Source organism: Delphinapterus leucas, chromosome 2 (assembly GCF_059928025.1).
Source record: "Delphinapterus leucas isolate spDelLeu-1000000601 "Yukka" chromosome 2, BTC_Dleu_Yukka2, whole genome shotgun sequence".
In the NCBI taxonomy this organism is placed as follows: domain Eukaryota; kingdom Metazoa; phylum Chordata; class Mammalia; order Artiodactyla; family Monodontidae; genus Delphinapterus; species Delphinapterus leucas.
Window position 1 is genome coordinate 136,220,386 of NC_143130.1, and position 22,421 is coordinate 136,242,806.

Sequence of the window (22,421 nt, forward strand, 5' to 3'; positions counted from 1 at the left end):
ACTTGGCGAAAATTAGTGAGAACCGACTAGGTCCAAGATGGCGGAAGGTTCGACTTCCAGTAGACCTTGAGCCTCATTATACACTCATTGTAATACATTAGCATGCTAAGTGACACACCCACCAGCACCATGACAGTTCTGAGGCTAACCATAAAAGGCCAAAAAGTGGGCGGTGGCCTAATTCCTGGAAATCTCTGCCCCATCGCCAAAATAATTGGAATAATCCTCCCACTCATTAGCCTATGAAATTATCCAGCCCATAAAAACTAACCACACCATATGTCAAAGCTTCTTGCCTCTTGACTTTCAAGATGGCCCACACTCTGTCTGTAGACTGTGTTTCTCTCTAAATAATTCCACTTCTTACCTATCACTTCTTTTCCAAATTCTTTTGCGATGAACCAAGAACCTCAAATTCACCAGGAACAATATGGGGGAAAAAGTAAATATCCATAATGCATAAATCAGAAAAGCTTCTTTACTGCTTTATAAGGTTATCTGAATCCTATATTCCTCACTGACCCTTTTAAGAGAAAGGGATTGACGTTTAATTATGGCAATCTCATATGGTTGTTAGCATTTATTCCTATTTTACTGATTGAAAAACGGAGGATCAGATAAAACAAGCAGTTTGCATAGAATTACAGGCACATAGCTTGTAAGAGTCTGACTCCAAAGCCAATACTTTTAGTTCTAAACATATTTTCTACTTGAAGTTGAAACAGGAGGGAAGGGAGCAGGGCACAACCTTTGAAAGAATGACATAGCCCGAGGACATGACATAAACTGATTAGAACCAAATGGGTCCAAGATGGCGGACAAGTCGACTTACACTAGACCTTGAGCCTCAGTATATGTTCACTGTAACATGTCAGCAAGCTAAATGACACACCCACAGGCGCCAAGACTGTTCCAAGGCCAAGCTTACAAAAAGTGGGCAATGGCTGAATTCCTGGAAATCCCCGCCCCTTCCCGAAATAGCTAGAATACTCCTCCCACTCATTAGCCTATGAAATTACCCACCCCTATAAAAACTGAGAAACCCATACCCTGGTGCCTTTCTCACCTGAGATGGGGTGTGTTTCTCCCAAGGCCACTCTTGCCTTCTGAGATGGCCCACACTCTGTCTGTGGAGTGTGTTTCTCTCTAAATAAATCTACTTCTTACCTATAACTTTGTCTCTCACTGAATTATTTCTGTGATGAGACATCAAGAACCTGAGCTTCACTAAGCCCTGAAAACCAGGTGTGTGATCTCAGTTGGAAGACTGTGGGTTTTGGCTGGGTTTGAGTCCCGGCCGCATGGGTTCAAGTCCCAGTCTGGGTTTTGGCTGGGTTTGAGTCCCAATCTGAGGTGCACGGTTTCAAAGTGGCTTATTTCTAGGGTCAGTTTGTCTTTTGGGAAATCCACTTGATAGCATAAAATATTTAATGTTGTAAATAAATCACAATTTGATGATATTTAAGGTGTACTAAGGAACAAGAATAACTTGCCTTTGATTTCTCATGGAATTAATTGATAATTAGCCTTACCTTTAAAGGTACTGCTATAGTATTTTAACATGGATTTTTAAATTTGGTTTTCACATTAAGATTCTTCCAAAGTTGGATTATTATCTTTATTTTACAGATGACGAAACTGAGATGCAAGTTTGAAGTAAGTGCTAAGTATGTCTAGATGTGAGATTCAGGTTTTCAGAAGAAAACAGTGGTTTACTTTAAATAGAACTGGGTGATTTGGAACGAAGATACTTCAGGCAAGCAGTGTCATCAATTCCTCCTTAGTTCCCTTACCTTTTAAATGAAGAGGTTGAACCAAGTGATCTCTAAATGCCTCTTGCACGACACGTGGGATCTTAGTTCCCTGACCAGGGATCCAACCTGCACTCCCTGCATTGGAAGGGCAGAGTCTTAACCGCCAGGGAAGTCCCTAAATGCCTCTTTAAATGCTCCAGGATGAGCATACTTTAAAAGCCTCAGCGATCCATGAGCTTGAATGAGAAAAATGTTAGATTCTTGTTTTCACTAATCTCTAACTGAAATGTACCATTTGCTTCAAACCACAGCAAGTCAGCAGTCCCTGTGACTTTGTCATCAATTGACAGTTAGATATTTTTATATTACATTGTAGTTGTTATAGATACCTTGAAAATATTTTTGTTGGTCATAATTTGGAAATTATGGTAGTTAATAGACTTGTCATTAGAGCTCACTATTTTATATATTAAACAAGAAGTGTATTGAATACTATATGAGTTTTAAATATTTTGATAACCGTATAATTGGTTTTCTCAGTGTATGTATTTTTGCTTTAAAAAATAATTCCAGAGTCTATAGTGTTTGCATACTGCCAAAGAAGTTTGTAGCACAAAAAAGGTTATATACCCCTGAGCTACACGTTCTCCGCTGTGACTACAAAATGACCCATGTTGATTCTGGTCGATGTGAAATAACTTTTGGACATTGCTTTTTCAGGGGGCTGTGTGTGGATGGGGGAATCATCTCTGCATTGCTCTCTCACGTTTCCAGAATGAATGGACTATGATTATGTAACTTTCCATGAATATTGAGCAAGCTAGATAGACGCAAAATGGTGATGATAGAAATACATGATCATCTCTGTTTTGGATATCTTTTTTTGCAAGAATTAAGTTTCTAAATAGTTGTTCCATTTGAGGGATATAGGAAAAGACCTTTTATTTTAGGTTATCTGCTGTTGATTGTCCAAGCCAGGAGGACTAGCTTGCCAAAAACAAGTTACTCGCACAACACATGTACTGCACAAAATATTTCTGAAACAGATGATCAGTTGGAAGGCTGTATCACCTTAAAAACATTCGGGCATTTGCTGCTGAGTTTCACCTTTTTGTGTTGAATGTGTGTGGTGATTTTTTTCCCATTTTTCTTTTGTGCTTGCTTGACTCTTAGTAATTTATGTATTAATTGGTTATGAGGAAGGAAATAGTAAATTCTTCATATTAGTAAGAATTAGGATTATTCACAAAACTCAATAGCTTAATTGGAACACAAAGACTGCTAGAGTTCTGTCCTGTGGTGGGTGAGTCCATTATTCCATTTGTAATAAGTTTATCTTTAGATTGGGTAGGGTGGGATTTGCATTCCCAAAGTTACAAAGAGTTTCCAGATTCTTATCAGTCAGTATTAGGAGTGATTGTTTTCAATGGTGATAATGAGGCTATTCCCAGGAGGAGACTTAGTCACTGGCAGAATTGTCAGAACCCCGAAATAGTTTGGGAAAACTTAGAATGGAAAAAGCAAGCGTTTCAAAAAACAAAATGTGACAAAAAAAGCTGCTTTTGGGGGGAGGGTTAGATGGGGATGGATGGAGGTGGCAAGAAACCAGATGAAGGCCGAGAGCTATCTAGAAGCTGGAAGAGATGAGTATTATTTACCTAAAGCACTCTAGTGTGAACATGAAGTTTTGAGTGTCCTAAGATTAAGCTGGTTAACGGCCACTGATCTGGAAGTATGTTCTTTGTGTATATTGGCAAAGTTTAATTTCACTTTGACAAAAAAAAAATTCTTCTGGTAGCAGCTTGTTCTTGTTGCCAGTTTGAGAAAAATTTAAGGCTTTTTTTTTTTATGTCAGAGGCATATTTTATTGGCATTAGGTGTACGTATGTAAGGAGTGTTCATGATCCTACAGGCCACATGACCTAGGCTAGGGTTCACTAATTAATAATGAAGACAGAACAGTCTTTGCCATGATTAGGCAGAATGAAGATGAGAAATGTAGACCATGCCTTCAGGTATGTCTGTCCCACCTCAATTTTAAGTGCAAAAGGAATCTTTTTTAGATTAGGATTTCTTCATGGCTACCTGCCTGCCAACATAACAAGCTGTAAAACCTTGTTTAGTTTTCCTTAAATCCAGAAATGATTCTATAGCAAATCCAAACAAATCCAATCACTCTTAAAGGAATAAGTGAAAACATGTGTAGCTGCTTGAGCTGGACTACATCTGTCTACAGATAGGCTTAGTCCTCTGTGCTAAGCAAATTCCTCCTTGAATATCCTATGCTGACCATGACCACCATCATCGTTCAATCTGGAGGTGCACAGAGGATGTGACAGCATTTACTTATCTGAACTGTGTTTTGTAAACTGACTATAATAACTTTACTAGCTAGATAAGAGTCAACCTGACAGCTATATAAGGAAAGATTAAAAACAAATACTAAATGCTATCCAGTTGTGTTTAAATAAGGTATCTTGAAATTTATATGTACTGAAAGCTTTTAATTTAGTGTCTGGAATAATAAAGATGTGAAAGAAATTGAATTTGTTGCCCTTAAAGGCACACTCTAGAGTTTGTTGTGTTTATTATTTGAATTTCTCACAGGGTTAAATGGAAAGTCTTTTTTATAGTGTTTTGAAAGAATGTAGGCTTGCAGAGGGAAACCCATTGTGAGATAGGGAGTCATTTGGTGTGGACTGCTGTGGTAACTCCTGGGAGGTAAGCTACCACCATTTACCAAGCTGCGCCAGGTTGGGTATCATATGATACAGGAATATCCCTAAATAATAGTTGGAGTATCTGTAAGACGATTATTAACTTTTTACTGTGCAAGTAGTAAATGTTGTAGAAAAATTGGAAATACAACAAATGAAAGGAGAAAAATTTCTTGTTGGGAAATCTTGTAATCTGAAAAAGGAATCATGAACTAAATCAAACTGAACTTCTGCTAGCTTTTCTCATGTTTTTATTTTGTATTTTTTTCTATCAAAGTGTTAAATATGCATAGTTTAAAGATTCAGTAGCTCTGTAAGACTTGTTTTGAAAAGCAACAGTTCTCCCACTTCATCCCTCACTTCTCCCTCTCTAGAGGCAAACACTTTAATTTCTTATAGCTGATTCTTACCTCTTTGTTCTTGCAGGGGAGTAAAAATTCTTCTTACTCTACTCCTAGGTTCTCTAGCTAGCGCCGTGTAAATGGACTGACAAGAGACATACTAACAAAGGAAAAGCATACACATTTATTTAATATAGGTTTTATGTAACATGGGAGTCTTCATGAGGAAATGCAGACCTGAAGAAGTGGTTTAGCTTGAGCATTTTTATATTGGGTTTGAAAGAGTAGAAAGTCTTGGAAGAACGTGATAGGACAAAATAACATGAGCTGAAGTTAGTAAACTGGGGAAACAAGGCCAGTTACTTTGAATTTCTCTCCTTGTCCTTCCAGCTTCAGAAATGAGGATCCTCCCTTCCTCCAGGTATAGGGAGGGCATCTCTTACATGAGGGTCTTAGGATCTGCTTCAGGGTAGAAGAGAAGGTCAGAGAGTCCTTCCTGCACCTGTCCTTTCTCAGATTTCTTCAGCTTAAAATATTCACTATGCCAAGGCACTGTTATTTTGGGGTAGCAAGTTCTGAACCTTGTCATTCTTAATAGCATTCTTGTATTCTGATTTCTTGATTTCTCACCTTCAAGTATTATCTCTTGATTTCCCATTATGGCAGATGAGGATTTAGTTCTTTTTCCACATCCCCAGGTACCTTTTTTGTTTTCCTGTCTTGGTATAGATGTTCATAACTGCTTAGATCAGTATTCAGTGTTTACACCGAATACTGGAGGTGGTCCAGTGGTGGTCCAGTGGTCCAGTGGTTAAGACTCTGTGCTTGGTGGTCCAGTGGTTAAGACTTTGCGTTCCCAATGCAGGGGGCTCGGGTTCGATCCCTGATCAGGGAACTAGATCCTGCATGCCGCAACTAAAGATCCCACATGTGGCAACGAAGACCCCGTGTGCCACAACTAAGACCTGACACAGCCAAAAAAAAAAAGTATATACATATATATATATATACACACACACACACACACACACACACACCCCTTTAAAAAAAAAAGAGTGAATGTGCTATTCACAGTTAAGCCATGTAGTAATCTCTGAACACTTTTACTTTTCTGTACAACATTTGGTTTTCCCTGAAATTTATATTTTGTTGCCTACTTTTATATTAACTCCTTTTATAGTTCAAACTGCAACTTGCTCAACTTTCCTTTCAGGATTCTGACACTTCAGGTGTTCCATTAGCTTCCCATCTTCCTGAAGGTGTGCTCACATCTGGACTGGTTGCCCACTGTTTTTATGCATACTTATCCTGGGACTTCCCTTCACCAGCATCTTGGGGTTACTGTTTGCCTCTGTGTGTTGGATTTCTTGTTTTCCAGATCTCATATCTTCCTGTGTCTTACTTTGTCAGAATGTATTCTCCAGTAGCTGCCTGAGAAAGGTTTTTGGGAGTTTGATTTTTAATCACCTCTGAGACCTTGAATGACTGAATATGTCTTACTTTGTCCTTACTCTTAATTGTTTATTTGGCTGGCTATAGAATTCTAGCTTGCAGATCTTCAAGGCATGACTTCATTGTTTTCTAATTTCTTCCATGTTTACTGCATTGCTTTTGAAGCTGAAAGCCATTAAGTTCGTGATTATTTATATGATCAGTTCTTTTATTTCTAAGTGTTTAAAATTGCACAATAATATACCTTAGTGTGAGTTTGGTTCCCTCCATTGTGCTGAGCACTTGATGAACCCTTTCAATCTGGGAACTGTTTTATTGATGACTTTCTCCCTTTTTTCCTTTTTATCCCCTCTTGAACTCTTATTATTCAGATATTGGACCTCCTGGACTAATCTTCCAGAATTCTTATGCTATTCTGTTGAGTTTTTCATTTCAGCTATTACATTTTTAATTACCAAGAAAGCATGCTTGTGATCACTTTCTCTTTTTTGTCTTTTTTTTTTTTTTAGCATACTCTTCTGGCTTCGTGTTTGTAATATTTTATCTTATGTTTCTGAAAATATTAATGGTGTTTTTCTCCCCAGAATTTTCTTCTGCCTACATCATCTCTATCAGGACTAGCTATGTAATTTGTAGGGCTGAGTACAGAGTGAAAATGTGGGACCCCTTGTTTAACATTATTAAAGCATTCCAAGACAGCAAGAGCATAGCGTCAAACCTAACATGGAGCTGTTCCAAGTACAGGGTGCTATGTGACTGCCCAGGTCACGTGCCTATGAAGCTGACCCTAGTCTCTCTCTCAGCTTTCTTTTTCTGTTTCCGTTTCTATTTTTCATACTAGAGATGTCTAACAACCCTTGGCTGTTTGCTAATATTTAAGAGTGGGATCCTAAGAAGCTGACTGCGAGCTCTGAACATGCAAGTAGGACTTATCAATTGTGTGCTTTGAGGTAGGATGATCTGTCTGGTCAAATTTAGTTTGGGAACTTTTCAGTATCTTTATATTTTTCCTTGTAGACTAATCACTGGTCAAATTCCCCAGAGACATCCCTTCTAATCTCCACTGCCTGGAAGTGAAGGCCTGGCTGTCAGCCTTTTGGGAAAGGTATTGATAGAGGGGAGGGAACTGGGGTCAGTGACTAGTACTAGCACATCAGAGACAATTGTTAAATTTGCAGGAACTTTGCGAGTGAGTTGCTACATACTACAATTATTAAAGGTTATGTGGATTTATAATTAAATGTTATATTAAAAATTAATAAGTACTAAAACCCCACCACTTTCTATGTATTGTATTACTTTTTTTTTTATTGTGGATGCTCTTGAGAGTATGTACGTCTGTCTGTATGGTGGGAATACTATGTAGTAATAGACATCTCTTCTGAACTCTGCATTCAGTGACATCATTTGGTAGCTTGAAGCAGCTATACTAGTAAACAGCAAACATTGCAAATAACTACACTTGTCCTCCCGCCCTCCAAACCCCAGCCAGTTGTTAAACGTTTATTTACCAACACACTATGGACTGGAATCTAGTACATATGTTAACTTAAACTGCCTTCACCTTACCTGGTGATTCCTAGTCCATATAAATCTCTGTTTATTTATAAACCTCCTTAGATTACCTTCAGTCTTGCAAGGGTGAGGGAAGGGCATTTGTCTGCCTGCCTGAGAGAGTGAAAAGGAATCTGAGAATTGCATTTCAGAAAGATTTTCTGTTAATTCTTCCCATTTATCCCTGCTGAGCCCTTTGGAGAAGTATTCCCGGAAGCTTACCTTAGGATTCATTTTCTTGGGTCTCTGGGTCCTTTACCTTTTAATCATTTATTTTCCAGCTTTCAAAAATTTGTGGCTGTAATCTTCAGTTCTCTTCATCTCTGTGGGTTTATATCTTAAAAAAAAATTATCCCTTGGTGTTTGGGGAAGGATCAGTGAATAGCTATGTGTTTAGTCCACCATCCTTACCCAGAAGTCTCAGATCTAATTCTTGAAAAAAATAGGTAAATAGATTCAACAATTTAAGGGAGTTCTCAGTAGGCTTAGCTAGTCTCCTGTTGGTTTGCAAATCATATATAAATGCAGTCAGGAAAAAATTCTACTGATTCTAGAATACTTTTCATTTTCATAAAGGAAGAAGTTACCATCTGTAAGTAGATGTTGAACCAGATGACCTGCTGTTAGTTTTTGATATGGATGTGTGGGGACATAAGGAAATACAGAGCAGTTTCAGGTCACATACTTTGGTATTACGGAGAATTGGAACCACAGTACCTAGCTGTCTCAGATTCTGTAGCCATTCCAGTTGCCCAAGTGGCTGGATCTGGAAACCTGGTCACCTCATCCACTCTGCAGCAGACATAAACTCACTCATCTAGTGAGTCTTCCAATCTTGTGACTTGTCTCCATTCTTAACTTATTTTGCTCAAATTCAGTGTCCTGCTTTCCCCATTAGATGATGTGTTTGGGTTGGTTAGACTCTCATTACCCTTAATTTCACACCAGGCCACCTCACAGTCCATTAAGTTCTCCTTTGTCGATTGATTGATGGATGGATGGATGGATGGTTGCCTTAGGTCTTCATTGCTACCCACGGGCTTTCTCTCATTTTGGTGGCTTCTCTTGTTGCGGAGCACGGGCTCTAGGTGCGTGGGCTTCAGTAGTTGTGGCTCGCGGGCTCTAGAGCGCAGGCTCAGTAGTTGTGGCGCACGGGCCTAGTTGCTCCGCGGCATGTGGGATCTTCCCAGACCAGGGATCGAACTCGTGTCCCCTGCACTGGCAGGTGGATTCTTAACCACTGCGCCACCAGGGAAGTCCCCTTTGTCTATCTATTGATGGTTACCTTTTGGTTAAGTCTAGAATAGAAAAGTGTTAGGATACCAGTGTGGCAACTGAAGTGGAAGAAATTGTTTGTAATCTCTCAGGAGGGGGATGTGGGACTCTCAGGTACTTCCCCTGGATTCATCTGTCGAGAAATGCATCTATTTACATATATTTTTAAAAAGATTTTTGTGGCTCAGGACGGTTGTGGCTAAAAGGAACAAATATCTGACAGGATATAAAAGGAATAAATATTTGACACTGTGCATGTGAAATTATATTAGATGTCCAGGTGAAACTTCTTGTTCAAAGCTGTGAAGATGGTAATAATTTCTAAAGACCGAGGGTACAGCCATACCCACTTGTTAAATATTGCTACTAAAATGGCTTCTGGTAACTGCTGCTTATTGCCCCTTTTTTCAGTCTTCAGTTTTTTTCTCCTTCCCTCACCATCTTTTGTGTTTTAATTAGAGAGTTTTTCCCCCTCTGTTTATGAGATACAGGTCAGGCACTTTGTATGTCCTAATGGCTGGGGCGGTTTTATTTTGGTTATTTGTTAGTTTTTGTTTTTTAAATCTGTTGTAATTTCTGGTGATCTCCTGCCTGGGAAGAAATGCTTCTTTTTCTCAGGATGGCTCAGGGGGATTAGGCCAGGTTTTTTCCATATGATTATATGCTCTCTACAGAGAGTCTGAAAAGACTTTTTTTTCTGGGCTTTGAACTTTATTTTTTTTTTAAAATAAATTTATTTATTCATTTATTTATCTGTTTTTTTTGTCTGAGTTGGGTCTTAGTTGCTGCGCTAGGGCTTTCTCTAGTTGCGGCAAGCGGGAGCTACTTACTCTTACTTGCGGTGCGCAGGCTTCTCATTGCGGTGGCTTCTCTTGACGCAGAGCATGGGCTCTAGACGCGTGGGCTTCAGCAGTTGTGGCTCATAGGCTCTAGAGCACAGGCTCAGTAGTTGGTGCACGGGCTTAGCTGCTCCACGGCATGTGGGATCTTCCCAGACTGGGGCTCGAACCCATGTCCCCTGCATTGGCAGGCAGATTCTTAACCACTGCACCACCAGGGAAGCCCTGAACTTTATTCTTATTAAAAAATATTTCATGAGTACGACTATTAAATCATCTTGAATAACATATTTAATTAACAAGGCATCTTATGTGAAACAATAAAATACTATGAAATTGGGACTGTTTTGGGGTGTGCAGGTCCTAACTGTCATGCTTGCCATAATCTCTTCCTCAGAAACTGACCTCCATTTTCCTTGTCATTGCCCACAGCATGCATTTGAAATAGGAAATCTAAAAATGAGGGACCTTGTTGGTATGGTTTGGGGAGAATTGTGGTAGCATTATGGTACCTTTAATAAAAGCTCATTCAGGCGGTGGACTTTGTCTAGGTGATAGTGATTGCCTGCTTAACCAGCAGCCTCAGAGGAGCTCCTTTTCTCAGCCCTAGATGATAAAGCAGTTAGCCCTAAGGTAGTGGTATAACGTGGAGCTGCTGCCACACTTCTCACATCTTTGAAATGCCCCTAAGCTAAGTGGTAGGGTGAATTGTTTGCCAAAGTTACCAGCAGGTTTTTAAAAAAAATTTTTCCTGCCTCCCTTCACTTAGTGGACACTTTTAAAAAATGAGTTTTAAGATGAGAAAGTTTAAAAAATTTTTATGTATAGTCATGGTCTTTAACTTTTGCTAAAACTGGGTTGCTGTTGAAATAGCAGATGGGTGTGATAAAAATGGGAACATGTCAACTGTAAAAAGAAACCAGTGCAGATTAAATCACAATTAAAAATATCTATAATATGATTCACTAAAATGTTTTTCCTTTGGGTTAATTATTGTGTCCTCTTTTTAGTCATCTTTTTTCAAAACCAAGGAATGAAAAAAAAAAATGGATACAGAGAAAATGACCAAGGGTGGCTTTGAAATTTCTTCGTTCAAAGATTTTTAGGACATGGGGTTTACACAGTCAAAGAATCTTGAAAACAAGACTTGCAGGAACAGGCTGATACGGACTTTTTCTATTCAAGTTGTCAAAAAATGGATTATACTTATTAGCAGTATCTGGTCCTCTTGTAAGGTAAGGAGTATCAGAAGGATATTATCCACAGAGGCCTTAAAAATGATGCCTTATGTCCCTTGTACCAGTCCCCAAAGTATTGTATACCTAGTATACTTGACCTTTTGCTGAGACAACTTGCAACATTTCTAATTGATCCCAGTGCTTAGCTCAGTGCCGAGCCCCAGTAGGTGTTCAGCATTTGTTGAATACAGAAATGAATCAATACCTGTTTCCAAACTGGTGCTTTTCATAGCCCTTCTTTGTAAAGCTGCTCCAGGGATCTGTCAAGAAAACTAATCCAACCAGCCTACTTCTCTCTGAAAAATCCTTCAGTGGCCCTCATCTCCTTGAAGTTTTGCTTCTCAGACTTTTTTCCTTCTAAAATTATTTTTGATATTGTAAAGTTAACATACTGTGGTCAGAAATTCAAACAGTGTTGAAAATAGATGTGAAAAAATAACATGTCCCTAACTCACCTTCCAAAATATCCAGTTTGCTGGGCATTATATATCTTTCTATGTATTTGGCAAACTGTATATAGTCTTTTCAGTTTTGTTTGTTTTACACCAGTAGAATTATGCTAAAATATTGACACTCAGCTCCTTCCCCATTGGCTAGGGTGAACTGTTTAATGTCATGGAAATTAATCTTTTGTGTATATTGCAAATATTCTCCCAGTCTTTTGCTTGTCTTTTAACTTTATGGTGTCTTTTCCCCAAATAGATGTTTAAAATTTGTATTTAGTCAGATATGTCAATATATTGTGTCTTTTGCTTAGGAAAGGATTTACTTCCCACTAAGATTTTAAAATCGTATTCTCATAATTGACAGTATTGAATTTTACAGTTTACTCAATATGGCACTTTTAAGTTTTTATGGTATAGTAGGCATCTACGTTTTCACTCAGATGTTTGGTTTTCTCAATTTATTCAAACATTCTGCTTTTCCCACTAACTATGCATCTCTAATATTGAGGATGCTGTTATCTTGAACTCCTTACCTGTTTCTGCTCTACTGCCATACTGTTTTGGTTACTATAGTTTTAGCATATGTTTTGGAGTTTTTATGTTTTTCCCACCTCAAATCTTATTGACTGTTCTCTTCCATTTACTTTTTAAATTTAGATGTAAATCACATACTGTAAGATTCACCATTTTTGTCTTTTAATTTTTTTTTTTTTTTTGGCTGCGACACATGGCATGCAGGATCTTAGTTCCCCAACCAAGGATCAAACCCTCACCCCCTGCAGTGGAAGCATGGAGTCTTAAGCACTGGACACCAGGGAAAGTCACCTTTTTAAGCTGTATGGTTCACTGGTGTTTAGTGTAGTTACAGAGTTGTGCAACCATCACCTCTAACTCTAGGACATTTTCTTTCTTTCTTTCTTTTTTTTTGGCTGCTCTGTGTGGCTTGTGGGATCTTAGTTACCTGATCAGGGATTGAACCTGGGGCCACAGCAGCGAAAGTGCTGACTCCTAACCACTGGATTGCCAGGGAAGCTCCTCTGGGATATTTTATCACTCCAAAAAGAAATTCTATGCCCATTAGCAGTCATTTCCTATCTCTCTGTGCTCTCTCCCCTCCCACTGCCAACCAACCCTAGGCAACCACTAATCTACTTTCTGTCTCTATAGTTTTGCCTATTCTGGACATTTCCTACAGATGAAACCATGTAATATGTGACCTTGTTTTCTGACCTATGATCATGTCTTTCACTTAGCATTAATATGTTCAAGGTTCATCCATGTTGTAGTACATATCAGTACTTCATTCCTCTTTATGGCTAGATAATAATCCATTGTATGTATATGCCACAATTTATCTATTCATCCACTGGTGGAAATCTGGGTTGTTTTCCCCTTTGGCTATTCTAAGTAGCTCTGCTATAAACTTTTCCATACAAGTATTTGTTTAAGTACCTGTTTTAGGTACATACTTAGTAGAATTGCTGGGTCATGTGGTAATTCTTTTTAAGATTTGTTTTGTTTTGTTTTTAATTTTAATCTTTTATCTGATAAGTTTTTGTACTATTAAACCAAATAGTTTTTAATTTGATTGTTTAACTTGAAAGCCCCATAACATATAGTTTGCAAATAATGACAGATTTTTGTCTTTTCCCTCAATGTTTTAATCTTTTTTTATAATATGATGGCTGGCATCTTTATTCTTGGTTCTAAGAGGAAATATTTTTAATATTTTGCTGTTGTGTATGCTATTTCCTATAAATTTCTGGGAGAGTGCTTTCATTAAGGTAAAGTTTTACTCTATCCCTAGTTTGCTAAGAACTTTTTAAAATCAGGAATAGACGCTGAATATTATTTTCTTTTAAGAATTTATTGAGATGTGGCATCTCTCCTTTAAACTGTTAATGTTTTGGGAGCATTGGGCTTGGTACCACTATTTGCTTTGGTTGATTTCCTGGTTACTTCAATGGATTTTTCTTCCCATCCAGACCAATCTGAAAACCAACTTGAGAACCTCTGTTCTGGAAAATCTGTAGTGCCAGGTTCAGTGATGGTGTAGAGCTATACGTGTTAGAATACACTGCAGCATGTTTATTTTCTTCAGTTCTCTTATTCCCTTCATTTTTTTCTTGTAAACTAAACAATTTAAAATCTTGTTATTCAGAGTTAAGAAACACACTTCTTTACATGTTTATAAATGCACTCCATAATTGCTTCTGCTGCTCCTCCTACCTTATTCCTGATAAAAAACAAAGCTACCGAATGCTTTGAATGCTTTGAAATTACATCTGTTCCTAGGGCCCTCATTACCATAGTAACAAGGAGCCAACTCCATTGCTTTTCAAAAGGACCTAAGACAATCCAAATACCTTTTCATAGATTAGACCGCAGGCCTGCTCAAGGGGGTGGCTAAATATCCTCAGCATACACAAAATACAACTGAGATAGTTTGTAGAGGAGAGGAAGTAAAATCTAAAATCCCCTGAGTTGAGGTTCCATCACATTACGAAGACTCCAGACAAATCCTGATGGGCTTTACTTTCTACCTGGTGATGATCAAGTAGCTTCCTATTAAGGCTCATTAATATGACCACCCCACTCCACCCCCAATCCACATTGAAAATAACTGGTAGAGGTCTGGGACTAGAGAATCAAATGAGGCAAAGGTTAAAAGTGATATTTATCTAGTTTTTGGCCACACCGTGTGGCATGCGGGATCTTAGTTCCCTGACCAGTGATTGAACCCACACCCCCTGCAGTGGAAGCTCAGAGTCTTAACCACTGGACCACCAGGGAAGTCCCCAAAAAGTGATTTTTATTTTTGGGCCAAATTTTGTAGGTGGGGCCCACAGGTAATCTTTGGTTTAAACATGTTGTGGTTAGATTTTTATTTTTGGCTGCGTTGGGTCTTAGTTGCTGCACACAGGCTTTTCTCTAGTTGCGGTGAGCGGGGGCTACCCTTCATTGAGGTGGGCGGGCTTCTCATTGTGGTGGCTTCTGTTGTTGCAGAGCACGGGCTCTAGGCGCATGGTCTTCAGTAGTTATGGCTCGCTGGCTCTAGATTGCAGGCTCAGTAATTGTGGCACATGGGCTTAGTTGCTCTGCGGCATGTGGGATCTTCCCGGACCAGGACTCGAACCAGTGTCTCCTACATTGGCAGGCAGAATCTTAACCACTGCGCCACCAGGGAAGTCCTGTGGTTAGATTTTGAAGTGCCTTGCCACCCGAAACATCTCCCCTGATTTTATCTAATCTTTTAGCTTATGAATAGAATTAAAGAGCTTAGGAAAATCAAAGTATAATTCATTGTGGACTAGCCAAATAATTTTCTGTATGGATAATGATGACCAAAAAAAGCATAAGTTTAATTATTATCAGGAAAACAGGAGAGTTTGAGATGCAGGATAGAAAAACTCCCAATAATACAAACTCTGGGGAGTATTTTGATATTAAGTAAAACATCCTAAAGCAATTGGTATAATTTTTATTCAACAGTATTGAGTGTCTGTAACATATGGTTTGGGGCCTGGTAGATATAACAGTGAACAAAATTAAGTCTTTTCCTAGAGCTGATGTTCTAGCAGAGGAAAGATGCACCAACATAGACACGTCAGGAGGGAAGGAGAAAGTGCTGCAGAGAATGTAAAGAAGGGGTAAAGGGAACAGGGAATGCAGGGGAGTAATACTCCTTTATGTGGATGGTCACGGAGTGTCTCTTGAGAAGATGACATTTGAGCAAAAATGTGGAAGAAGTCAGAGTGACACAGGCAAATATCTGGGGGAAGAAGCAGAGGGAACAACAGCAAGTGTAAAGGCTCTGAGGTGGGGTTGTGCTTTGCGTGTTTGTCAAAGAGCAAGAAGGCCAGTCACATTGGAACAGAGTAAGCAAAGGGGGGAGAGACAAGTAAGGAATGAGAGATGGTGGGGTATCATCGTAGGGGAAACCATTGAACGGTTTGGCATTGAAGATGATATTGTTGAATTTCCCTTTTTCCTTATAGGATCACTTTGGCTGCTGAGTTTGAGAGTAGACTATATGGGGAGTAAGAGTAGCATTGAGAGAGACCAATAGGAGACTCATGCAGGTGAAAAATGCTAGTGGTTTAGCAGGGTTAGTAGCAGTGGAGGTGGTGAACGGTAGTTGCATTTTGATTATATTTTGAAGGTAGAGCCAATGGGATTTGCTGATGTGGTTGTGAGAGGAAAAAGGGGGTCAAGGATGATTCAAGGGTTTTTGGCTTTAGCAATTGAAAAAAGGATTGATGTTTACTAAAATGGGTAAGATTTTGGAAGGGTGGTTGTGGAACGTGCACAGGGAATCAGGATTTTGTCTTGGACGTTTTGAGTTTCAGATGCTTATTAGATATCCAAGTGGAGATTTAGAAAAGTCAGTTTACAAACCCGGAGCCCTGGAGAGAGGTTGGGAGCTGGCCACTTTGTGCACTGTGTAGGTTATTTTTAGAAATGTTAGACTGGGGGTGGGGCACTTAAGGTGCCAGTTTCCAAACTGTTTGAGGCACCCTGAGGCATCATAGCCAACTTGGGTCTCTGCAGGTTATTTTCAGATTTCCAGGAAAACATTACAGATGGTGCATGTGCTTGACGTGTGTTTTTTTAAAGTTTTAAAAAAGGTGTTTGAGTTGTGTGCATGTGTGTGTCCTGTGCTGCTGGGATCAACTGAGTGCAGTTTTGTATGTGCACCTAGTGTTTCTCACAGAAATCCTACGTAAGCAAACACGAAATTCATATTTTATTCAATTTGTTCCCCAGTATATCAGTCAATCCTGTATAGCAGAGCTGATTTTACTTATTTAGAAGTTCTTGGAGGGTGGGGTAGAGAATCTGTCCTGAAAGGTAGAGAACCACTGCCTGAAGGGCCAGGAAAGGACTGATGGGTATTTGTGCAAAATGTCTTTAAAAAGCAGTTTATTTCAAAAATTCTTGCATATTTTGCATTCTTTCTCTAATGTATTATCCCATTCTTAAACCTTAAAAATGGTTCAAATTAATGCCATGGAGTAACATTTGTGGCAAGAATGAATGGTTAAGTAGGTTCTTCTCTTTCAAGTTAGTATATTATTCAACTTTGAGATAAGATGACTCTCATAAAATTAAGGAGAGTTGAGTAGTATTGGATGCAATCAGACATCTTTAGAAGGAACATAATCTAGCAAATGAGCAGTTAGAGAGATTTAGAACCGTCAACGGAACTAGTTCAAACTCAGAAGGGTAGGAACACCTAGGAAGCTAAAATCCATTTAGTTAATCAGCTGAAGAAAGTATGTAATAAATGGAAGTTGATTAGGCCTTAAGGAGGAGCTTAAAAACAAAAATTTAAGCCATGTTTGTCCAGCCTTTAGGAGAGAGAGGGGTGGGGGAAGAGGCTGAATCTTTCAGTGTTGAGTGAACTCTTTGCTGGGGGCGGGGTGGTGTGTAGAAACTGATTATAGCTTGGTTGAATTCTTCCTTAGATTCTTCTTTCTTTATTTTTTTCATGTATAACCCAAACCTCCTGGTTTAATATCAGAAAGAGGGGACAGTATGAATGGAGGACTCAGGTGTTCCAATTTCTGAAATTGGAATTTTGATCCCCATTACAACTTAATAAATTGACACACTGATTTATAGTATGAGCTAGCCTTGGGAGCCTTGTTAACTCAGAGCACCGTGATAAAGGTGGGTTTCTGGTCCTCCATCAGTGTGTGAAGTTATGGCTAGGTGGTCATCTCATGATTCCTTTGTGATTCTCAGGATTTATAATTCTAGCACTAAGGAGGTACTATTCAGGAAACCAAATAAATATCACACAGTATTTTGTTTTGAGCATGAAATAAAAGAATTGCATGATCTTAAAGGATATTTAACCAAGTTTTGTGTTTCTTGAAATTTTTGAAACACTCTGTTTCTTTCTATTCAGTATTGTTTTGGAGAGTCACTGAATTTTGTTTCTGGGCTTTGTGGGATGTGAGTAGACATGTGACGGTGGGATAGAATTAAAATACCTGTGTAACTTTTTTTAAAAGGCATTTGGGATTTAAAAAAGAAAATTTCACAATAATTTGATTTTTCTAATAAAATTTGCCTATTTTAAGGGGATTTTCTCTTGATTAGCCTATTCTTTGTTCCTCTAACTACTGATGACCCTCCCTTCCCTTCCCCATCTTCCCAAATAAGAGCCTGTGGAAGGCATTTATCTATAGTTTTGATTTGTGTGTTTTCTGTAACCATTAAAGAAATTTAGAGCTGAGTGGCATCAGATAGCCATGATGTCACTTTTCTCTTTCTATCCAAATTAGTTTTTAGTATTGAAATCAGAGGAAATACTGTGCACTTAGGCTAACAGTGAGTGACCTACAGAATAATCTACCTATTTTTAACTTGATTCCTGGGTATTCTTCCTTTCCCTGTATTATCTCAATCTCTCCTTAATTTTTGTGTGTGTCATAAATATTCTTCTAAAATTTGTTTCACATCTATTTAGATTATTTCAGGAATGGGTTGAGCACATACCAGGATCAGAGTCAGTGTCCAAAAAGACCTTGCTTTTTGTGCCATTTTTCTTCTGTGTGTTATCCTGATAGTCTCATCTCATTTCTGGATTTGTCATATAAATGGGCACTCATATTCTTTCTAATGGGTTTTATTTATTACATTTTTGTTTCATGATACAGTGACTAAACATAGCTTTCTGAAATCTTATGCCTATATATATCATTAGTGCATGATGCATATACTTCTTGCTTCCCTTTCCCTCCATAGATAACTTTATGTATCATATGCTTTATTCATCTGTCTCCCACTTGGAACACAGGTTTGATGAGAATGGGAATTTTTGTACTTGCCCACTGCTGTATCCCCAATTTCTGGAAAAGTTCCTGGTACTATCTACTATAGATGCTCAATAATACTAAGTGAATGAATGAAAGATCTGTTCAATAATTTAGCTGTCAAACTGTGAGATTTGAATAAAAGGAGAAATAATTGCTTGAACATTCAAATTAGAGACTAGAAATTGTTTTATACTTGTGATGTGAAATGGGAGAAAATTCACCAAGGTTTAGGATTGGTGAAAATTCCCAAAGGTAAGGGGCCCAATCTCTTTACGTCCCTCCAGATGGTAGGAGTTTGAGTGCAACTACCAGTGTTGCCGATCTGGATGAGGATGGGCCTACCTTTTTTGTAGTTTTAATCAAATCACTGTAGTATATACTTATATATTAATAGTTTTTCCTATGTGGCTCTCATCCTCTCTTTTACTGAATAACTTCTGGTCTTGGAGCAGTGTTTTGTAAATTTGAGGAACATGTGAATCCCATCCTAAGGAAGAAATTTATTGAGGTCCTTCAATATGAGTAGAATTGAAATTTTTGTAGGGAATTCCCTGGTGGTCCAGTGGCTAGAACTCCACATTTCCACTGCTGAGGGCCTGGGTTCAATCCCTGGTCAGGGAACTAAGATCCCGCAAGCTGCATGGCACAGCCAAAAAGAAAAAAATAATTTTTTTTTACATTACATTATAATGTAGTTAAAATATATAATGAACAAAATTAGTAAACCTTGTATGCTTCTAGATCTTAGGCAACTATAAAGAGCAAATAGGTACATAATATATACAATACTTCAATATTATTTTGATGTTAGTTTGAATAAAGTTTGAAAAACTAAATTGATACATGCAATATAAATGCTGACATTCAATCTGCAGATTCTTATGTGTTTGTCGTGTTTTAAAGATATGTGACTGTGATAACTCACTCTCAACTTTTTCTCCATTTGAACTGCTGCTGAAACCTTTGTTCACATTGTTTGGCTTTCATTTTGCCCTCATTAAATTAGGGTTTCAAGCACATGGGAGCATATCTGTAGGTATTAAATAATTATTTTCTAAGCGAATTCAGGAACTGAAGAATATTCTATATGATTATGCTTTGGTGTTTAATATTTTTCTCACCTAAACATTCCACTCTGTAGAAGTAAGAATTACAGTGAGTGTTACTCTCCATGAGGGCATTGTTATGTGCAACACTGAATAGACTGATTTAAAGGGTCTATTTATATGGGAACCTGGGTCTAGCACTATCACCTCTCCATAAGTTCCGAGGTAATGCAGGTTAGCTTCTGGTTTGCCCCTGGGTAATTTTTAGTTCTTTGCTAATCACTGTAGAAGATTTTTCAGATACTCAAAGCTCTTTCTCAGATTGTCTTTTACTATGCTTTTTAAAACTGGGAGGGAAGTGTTTAATACAAGATGAGACTGAATGTCAGTTTCTGAAATAAAACATATTGTAGAATGTTTTCATAAGGAGGACTTGGTGAACCTCTTTATTTAAATCTTTTATAACTTAAAATGTGTTTAAAATTTTTAGTGTGTCAGAAAATGTTGACTTCTGAAGTAATGACTACATCACTACTGTGGTCTTGAGCAAGTTTCAGTTTCTGGGCTTTTATCTCCTTTTTCAGCACAGTGGTTGCAGGCTGTGAACTACAAAAACACTGAGGAATATGAAGTTTGTGGTGACGTGAGGGCCACAAGGGGATAGGTGGGCATGCAGGGATTGGGGAGAAAGAAGGAGCAGCTGGTACAAAGGCCCCAAGATGCAGATGCGCTGAGGAACAGAAAGAGGACCAAGTGAGATGTTTGTAAAAGTGCTTTGTAGATACAAAACATTCCTTACAGCTCAGGTGCTGTTATGTTTAGGGAAGATGTTTGTTTTCTTTTTCCAGTGGGCTATGTTTGTTAGCTACAGGGCCATCTTGCCTAGGGAGTAGGATCCTGCTTTGAGGATGGAAAGCAAGAGTTGGACCCATGTGTCACAAATTCAAGCAGTTTGTGAATTAGGATTTCTGTTACTTTATTTGTGCTAATAATCTTTTATATAAGATTGGGCAGTAGGAAAGAGGAATAAGCTTATTACTAGAAATTTTGGGGGAGGGAGTTTTGTATCATTTCTAACTCTTACCATGTTTGGCTTTGCTTGCTGTGTATAGTTTTGCATCTATTATAAATCTGATCTTGGGTGTCAGTTTTTCCTTTGTGGTTTGGTTTGTTAACAGTTGAAGTACCTAAAGGTTCTGGGTGTGAACTCTGCATGCTTTATAACTAATTTAGAACCAGGGAAGTTAGGGTTTTCTATTGAAGTAATTAAAGCATTGTGATATATATATATATATACACATACATAATACACACACACATATAAACTTTATATATATAAAAACTTACACAGAAATTACCAAAACATGATAATAGATGGAAATTTTAAAAATTTCTTGGTGTCTTCTTCTTTTCTAGTTTGGAAATTTATTATACATTTATTATACATTATACATTTTGTTAATGCTGTTTATTATACATTTTGTTAATGCTGATGTTGGTTTGGCTTTTTTTTTTTTCTTAATCTATGTAAACATGACCTTAGACAGCTGTGTTTAATATAGTAAAGAGTCATGGGGAGACTTTACAGTGTTTCTTGTTGGGGCTTAGTGTCTATGTATTTTAGTATTTAAAGGATGTGGTTTGGGGCTTTGAAAATGAGAAGGAGGTTGCCTAACTCATAGCTGAATGCCTGCATATCTAGATTGTTCTGTCCTGGAGGTTATTAGTAACATGAAAGTTTTTTTTTTTTTTTAATTTCTTTCCATTAGTCTGGTGTGAAAAAAATGAAAGTTGTTTTTATTCTAGTTAAAGTGACAGTATTAAGTATTGTGGCTCTGTGTGTTTGCGCATGGCTGAGAGTAGGATTTTTTTTAAAATCTGATGTTGCATAGGAATGTTTTAGGTAACTAGAGTGCTGGAAAAAAGCTGCTGCTCAAGCCAAACTGATTTTTGCTTTGCAGAAAAGTGGCGCGGAGAGTCTCTGTGTCTCCACCTTATGAACGTCCCATCTCTGAGAGAGCAGGGTGCTAGATCAGGAAATGATGGGTGGAGTTGCTTAATCGCATCAACTCCCTGGGCTGCCCAAGCATTGATTAGTCAGACACTCATAATGTTCCATTTAAGAGGTTCTTGCTGATTGGCTGGTTTCTTTTAAATCCTTAGGTTTGACATTCATGCTTACGAAAACCCTTGCCATGTGCAAGGCACTTTGCTGCATGCTCTATGAGAGATACAGAAAGGAGTAAGAGTATTCTTACCTTTCAGGAGCATACAGTATAGTAGGGGAGATGAAGACAAGATAGACCATGGTAAGTGTCCCAAGGGAGTAGTTCTGGGAATTCAAGCAAGGCTTATAGTAACCATTGATGGGTGTGGGTGGGGCTGTGGATGAGACCTGGGCAGGGAAGGGCCCAGTTGGGTTTCAGTAGTTCCTGTAGGTAAAGAGTGACAAAGATGTTGATAGGTAGGGAAGAAAGGTCAAATGGCTACTGTGAAGGTGAAGGAAAAAGTAGGAGGAGGCAGGAGCTATTAATCATAAGCACTGAGATTTCCCCAAAATTCTGTCCAAAATTGTTCATGTGCGTACTCTGGCATTTTTCTGGGCCAGAGAACTCAGACCTTTTCTCAGATTCTGAAAAGGATCTAGGGTCCAAGAAGATTGAGAACCACTGTGCTGAGTTATCAACCTTAGATGACTGAGAGGATGTTGAGGCTTTGTAGAGAAAAAGGAGGTCATGTGGAACAGTTTTCCTTGTGGGAGGTAGGGTGGGATTTGGGGGAACTGAGCTTTTGAAATGGTCCCCCTAGGGGGGCAGGTTGCCTTGTCAAACTAGCAAGTTAGGTGGGTCCATTAATAACCCTGTATGACCCTGAAGGGCAGGTGTTTTCAGGAGCTCCTTAACATTATTTCCCCCTTTATTTGGAGTTCAGA

General features: G+C 38.4%; 1 protein-coding gene across 6 annotated transcripts in view; it reads left to right on the plus strand.

The window, feature by feature from the left end:
• FBXO34 (F-box protein 34) overlaps window positions 1–22,421 on the plus strand; it is an 81,181-nt gene that overhangs the window by 38,498 nt on the left and 20,262 nt on the right. The window contains exon 1 of one of the 6 annotated variants that reach the window (XM_022570509.2): window positions 20,963–21,798. The exons of the other annotated variants lie outside the window; for them this stretch is intronic. The gene's annotated coding sequence lies outside the window, so the exon portion shown is untranslated. Of the gene's footprint in view, window positions 1–20,962; window positions 21,799–22,421 lie in introns of those variants that run through there. 6 annotated transcript variants of the gene reach the window in all.